General features: G+C 40.3%; 1 long non-coding RNA gene across 1 annotated transcript; it reads right to left on the bottom strand.

The window, feature by feature from the left end:
- Positions 1 to 418: 418 nt before the first annotated feature.
- Positions 419 to 5695, bottom strand: LOC143474324 (uncharacterized). The gene is made up of 3 exons (XR_013120735.1): positions 5233 to 5695; positions 4685 to 4752; positions 419 to 459 (listed from the first exon to the last, which is right to left on the bottom strand). It is a non-coding gene; the product is annotated as an uncharacterized LOC143474324 (long non-coding RNA).
- Positions 5696 to 6161: the final 466 nt, after the last annotated feature.

Below are 6161 nucleotides of genomic sequence, written 5' to 3'. Positions count from 1 at the left end.
CTGCATGAATCATAGTCTATCTGCACATACAGTATTCAAATTATTTCTCTCTTGAATCTTGATTCGAGGCTCATTTTTCCCTATAGAGGGAAAATGCATTTTTAAAATGGACCTTTTGTCATCTAAAAATAATTACAATTAATCTCTGAATGTTTGCTTTTTAGCAACAACAGCAATAATAATAATACTTTCTCATTTTCTGCCATCTCATTATGACAGCTATGTGTCTACCTATCGGCTATTTTCTTTATACTTTGCAAAGCATTTTTGCCTCTCAGGAAAACCCCAAATTCCATCACAGTCCTAACCATGAAGTTCAGGGAATGAGGGAGTGAACAGGGAACCACAGCAGCGTGTGATGCGGCCTGAGGTCCCACATATCACAAACACGATGGCAGAAAGTCAGAGCACCGCTCACCAGGAATGGAGTACACGAGCCTCACGTCACTTAGCAAAGTGCTACATGGGGACAGGGAGGGAGAGAGGCAGGAGAAAAGGAGGAGAGAGGGAGGAGGGAGGGAGGGAGAGAGTTTTATTTACACTCTTTATTGACAAAAGAGGAGGAGAAATGAAAAGCTACGTGTCTAAATGCCCTAATATGTCTATTGTATTTAAACAGAAAGATACCTGAGACTTATTTGAACTATTGAAAACAAAGACTTACTGTATTATTTCATTTACAATTACATTTGGTACATTTATAGGCTTGGATGAAATTAATTTCCATTGTACTGGAGACATTTAACCAGTTATGCAATAGATAAAAAGTTGAAAATTTTCGCTCTCTCCTTCTCTTTTAAAAGTTCTCCCTTGATCTTCCAGATATAGCCAAACCCACAACAGCGACAGCCAAAAAGCACATCTGAATATCATTCCACCATATTTGGTCTCTTATCTGAAAAGAATAATTTCCCTAAACCTCCCTAAAGCCTTCTCTCTACCTGCAGGCCTGGCTCAAGGTCTCAGGAGGTAATCGTTCCTACGAGATTGTGTGCTGTCCCATGTACTTCCAAAAAATGTGTTTGCACCACAAGGTCTGATTGCCGTCTCATTGGCGTAAAATTTGTATTGTGGTTTCAAGTTTGTGTGCCCGGCGCATCATGGTAGCCAGATGGTACAGAACAGACTGCAAAATGTTTTTCACTTGCTCCCACACATACACTCACACATACTCACAAACACATGCATTCACATACAGACACACACAAAACACAAAACAAACAAACAAACAACAAAAAAAAAATCATTTGAAACATTATAATCTTCCACATTTAACAGTGCTGGGAAAAATGAATAAAACCTCCGTTGCACATAAGAGAACATGAAGAACTATTTCCTCCCCAGGAGAGGAAGGATCAGGGAAGGATCAAAATAAAAGGTCAAATAACCTCCGCTGCTGTTTTGGAAGCAAAAAGGAAGCATATTCTGGGTTTTTTTTTGCGTGTGTGTGTGTTTTTTGACATGATGTATTAAAATGCAGTGATCTCATTTTCTACCCTTTAAAATGATGCCAGGGAAAATGGTTGGTTTGAATAGGCCTACTGTTCTGCCTCATGCTGTAGTCCACAAGAAGACCATGATGCTTGTTCCAGAGCTGCTCTTACGGTTTCTGGTTGCCTTCCAAAGTCAAGTAACCGAGCATTACTCAGATTCCTCCACAGCACCTTCTCATATGCATACATACACACAGCCAGACTCCTAGAAGAACCCCAACACACGCAGTCCATGTCACACGTTGCTGTTGTTTTTACTGATCTTTCCGTCAGTACACATCAGTTTGAAAGATCTCATTTCAAATGCAAAGACTACCCAAAGCCTTCCATAGGAGAAACGAAGGTGGGTCATCATGAAAACATGGAGGTTAAAGTCTTCAGAGACCTTCAAAAGTGACACCTCTGTGAACCCAGGGAAAAGGGAGCGCTCCAAAATGGCTCTCATAAGCTGTCCTTAAGCCCTGTACGAGGTCCTGACACCAGATTCAGCCTCAGGCCAATCAGCTGTTCTGTACTTTTACGTTTCACTCACCAGACTGATTAGCTTGTCAGGTCGGCCTTGAAAACTCAAAGGTTAATCTGTAGAAATTCATTAAGGCAGTATCTAAACAGGCCCTTAAATACATCGACCCAACATTTACTAAGGCAAAATTAGGAAACCAGGAAGTATATTTTCCTGGAATTCTATAAATTACCCTGCACCCTCATTGGCTGTGCATGACTACACAGGCATTCACTGATATAGACTATGACAGTGAGAGCATGATTTTTTTTAACAGTCACAGTTTCAAGGAGCTTAAGATCAAGATTCTAGATGATATCAACATCTTGAAGGAGCTTACACTACTAATGCCCACTTCTCAAATAACATACATCTTACACCAACTGCTCTGTAGCTTCAAAGCTGTCCTGGGCCTGCTCAGCAAACGTATCAAACTTTGTTTTTCACCTAACATGCTTTTCAGTAGTATGCGTTGATGCCTTGAAGAATTCCTTAGGCAAATTCTGAGCAGGGACATTGTATTTTATCATTTTGAATTGTGAGACTTCTTTCTTGTGAAACAGTTGAAGCAATACTCTTTTCATCTTAATGTATCAATATGAACAAAGAACTAATTATCTTCCAAAGATGGAGGATGAAGGGATGGAAAGGTAGAAACAGGGACATCACTTTAAGGTACATGGTAGCTACAGAGCTTTAGTTCTGGGTTTTGTTCCAAATGTTTCTGATAAGAACAGCAATGGTGCCCATCTTAAACATGTAGACTAAGCTCTCCAAATCTATTCTTTACACAGATCTTTGATTTCAATGGTGTTTATGGAGAGTTCTGGCTTTGTATTAAAATTGGGCATGACATAAATGCCCCAGAGATGCAGTTCTTGGATTCTGTTACCATGGGAGTTGAAGCCCCTAAGAGAGATCTAAAGGTACACTCATGTCTTTGCCTCCTCTGCTAAATCCCAAATGAGGACCACATGTTCAGGAACTCTTTAATTTAAAGAACAAAACAGATCTTCTGTTGGGGAGTCTTCATCACATTTTAGCAATGACTCAACAATATGGTGAAATATTAGTAGACTCCATAAACATCAGATAGCATTCCACAAGACAGCTGGACAAAGGATGCACTCAGACATGCCCATAAGGCCTTATAGCACAACAAGGTAGAGATAGATATCTAAACTAACATAAGGGTGGCATTCTGAGTGTAAACAGATTGGGTTTCATTAGCACTAAGTGTCTTTGATGCTGTAATAACCCTTTAAGGCAGTAATTGTTAACAGATTGCTTGTTCTGCCACATGGACCAATTGTAATTTACATTTCCCTAGATGAAAATTACTTAGATTCACAGTCATTGTATCTTTGTTGAAAGAGAGGACATCGGTTCTAAAAGATTTTTTTGAAATCCAATCCTGCTGATACTAAGGTGTCCTGCCCCAGTAGCCTATACATCTGCTGTTTCATGCCCTACTTGGCTGTAGTCATCCCAGACAACTTTACCGCAGCCACAAATTTGCCGAAAAGTTTCTGGATTTGAAACAGGCTCATTGCTGGATTAAATCAGATAAAAGAACCAAAAGAAGCCTCCAGCATTCCACTCTTTAGCCAATGACCACAGTTAATGACAATTCATGCTAGCCATCAGCAGCTATATTTATCTGCTTGGAGACATACTTCACAGAAGTCCTAATTTAAAGACTAGAAGACTAGTTGTGCTGATGATTTTCTTATGGAATTAATATGTGCAGCCCTCAGTCCATAGGAGATTGTGCATTAAACATCACATTGAGTGGGCCGACACCGAGTGTGTGTCCTGCAGAAGATTCCTAGAATGTGGGAATAACTTTCCCACAATGCCCCACTTCCACTCCCTGGAGGAAAGACAGAGGCATGATGAATTTAGGGAAGGTAACATGCACAAAGCTGATAAATCAGGCGCACAAGCACACTTAATATGTCGGGTGGAAAAAGAAGGACGTGGCGGTGCTGACATCTTTGTTAGGGACTAGAGTTCCTAACACAAGTGAGACAGCCTAACATTTCTTCTGGCTGGGGCAGAAACCTGACTCGCAGCCTGGGACCTTGTTACCGTGGTGGGTGTTCAGAAGAAGTTTATTTTTAATAAGCTGTGGTGTGCCAGGGCTAGAGGAAAGACAATTTGACAGGTTCCAAAGAGCTGTGAAGGAGCTCTAGAAATGGACATTCTCCACAGTGCTCAACATATGGCCAACCTGATGAAAATGTTCTGCACATAAAAACTGTCTGACTAATCTGTCCTGAAACTATCAAACTGCTCTAGGTCAAGATACTTATTATGTATCAATTCAGAAATATGATATTAAGATATACTGAGAACAGAAGATAGACTCAAAACCCTAAAAAAATGTGTCAGTGAAGTGATTGTCATGAAAAAAAAGATAAAAACAGGTATTGGTGCACCCACTGAATACACTGCAGCCCCACTGCAAATGTCTTTGTTTCTGTTCTATTTAGCTCTATAAAGTTCATACAAATAGCATTAATGCGTCAATTGGATGATGAATACGGGCGTGATAAATTATTAGACTTTTTCCACTCTGTTGCATATGGTTCAACAGCCATGTTGCCCAAAGGGTCAGATTTCTGAGAAAGATTCCTTATTTTACCGGCTTCAACTCAGTGAGGAACAGGATGGGGGGAAAATTTACCTGGGAAACGATGACTACAAAGATGGGTCGAAAATGTGCAAGGAGCCTTATTGGGAAAATGAACCCATCTGCATTGAGCAGTAAATCAAAATGCAAGAGAAGAGAAAATTTGAGGAGTTAGAAAAGAAGCAATTATATTCTTTTCAATGTAATTTTACCATAGATAATGTCCTAAAACTCAAGGATTTCTTGTTTGCTGTCTGTGACTAAAACAGGATGCATAACACATTTACAGATTTTATTTCATACTTACCTGCATGCATAAAATAACACACTTCAGTCAGATTGGTGTTGCAAAGAAGAAAAAAAATGAATACATGACCATCCCCCCCAGATCTGAATAAAAATACAGAAATACATAGGCGCATAGCACTTTTTTCCCCCAATTTATATTTTGGGCTTTGCCATGTGTCTTGTTAAAATGTGTGGAAGAAGCATCTACACACAGAATGACATTGTGTGAAATGCTCACATTAGCGTGGTAGTGTAGTGTATGTCTACAAAGGTATTGATGAGTGGTCAGAGAGCATGTCTGTTGTTATACTCACTAATCTCTGTGGTAAATCATAATGTTGACACTTGGTGGTTGACATATCGTAGTCCCAACACTGTCTCATACAGTTTCTTAGCAGATGTTTAGAAGAAGAACTTTAAGGCTTCACTGCAAGTAGTTTCACTTCTTCATTCCACAGGAAATAGTTTCTTTAAGGTCATCCATAATTGCAGTATTTATAATAAAATACAACGGGTTATTTTAAAAGGCTAACCATGCACCCCACATTGTGATAATATTCCAGTGAAAGTCCATTGGAGTATCTTAATGAGTGGTGTCTCACCCAAAGCTAAGTGTGTGCAGGTGAACGTCTCTGAATCATAATGCATTCTGTCAGGGATGTACCACATTGTACAATACACAGTCTGTTCTCCTGTGAGTCATAATGTATTCTGTGCTGGCCTACAGCATTGTGCAACACAAGCTCTGTGTTCTGTTGTGCATGAATCTGGCACCTGTGATCCTTCACGACGCACACGTCTTCTGGAGACTGCAAGAGAGAAGATTTGTTCTGAAAGGTTTGCCACAGTAAAAATGGCATGGGGCAGTTCAGAGGACAGTTCTCCCGCTCTGAAACTCGCCAAACTAAAAGCTGTCAAAACAGAAGTCAGAGAACTGCTGGCAGTTGGCCTGGTCAAAAAGCATATCCAGTGTCAGCCTCAGGATTAAGAGACCAGCACACGCAGGACTCAAAGCTGTGTCACCAAACTCATTTAAGACGAGTGACGCATACAGAAGAGAGGCACATGTAAAACCACCACTCTGTTCCATCCTGACATAAGGGTGGAGAAGCTACACTTTCACTCCCATCTGTGGATGCTCCTCTGGATGGGTAATGCTCTTTCTTCTTTTATCATCTTCTCTTTCTTTGCCCTCCCCCCTTCTCAGATTTGACAGTATCAATGAACCTTATAGTCGACTAAT

This window comes from Brachyhypopomus gauderio, chromosome 13 (genome assembly GCF_052324685.1).
Source record: "Brachyhypopomus gauderio isolate BG-103 chromosome 13, BGAUD_0.2, whole genome shotgun sequence".
NCBI classification, from domain to species: Eukaryota; Metazoa; Chordata; class Actinopteri; order Gymnotiformes; family Hypopomidae; genus Brachyhypopomus; species Brachyhypopomus gauderio.
This window is presented reverse-complemented; position numbering and strand designations above follow the sequence as displayed.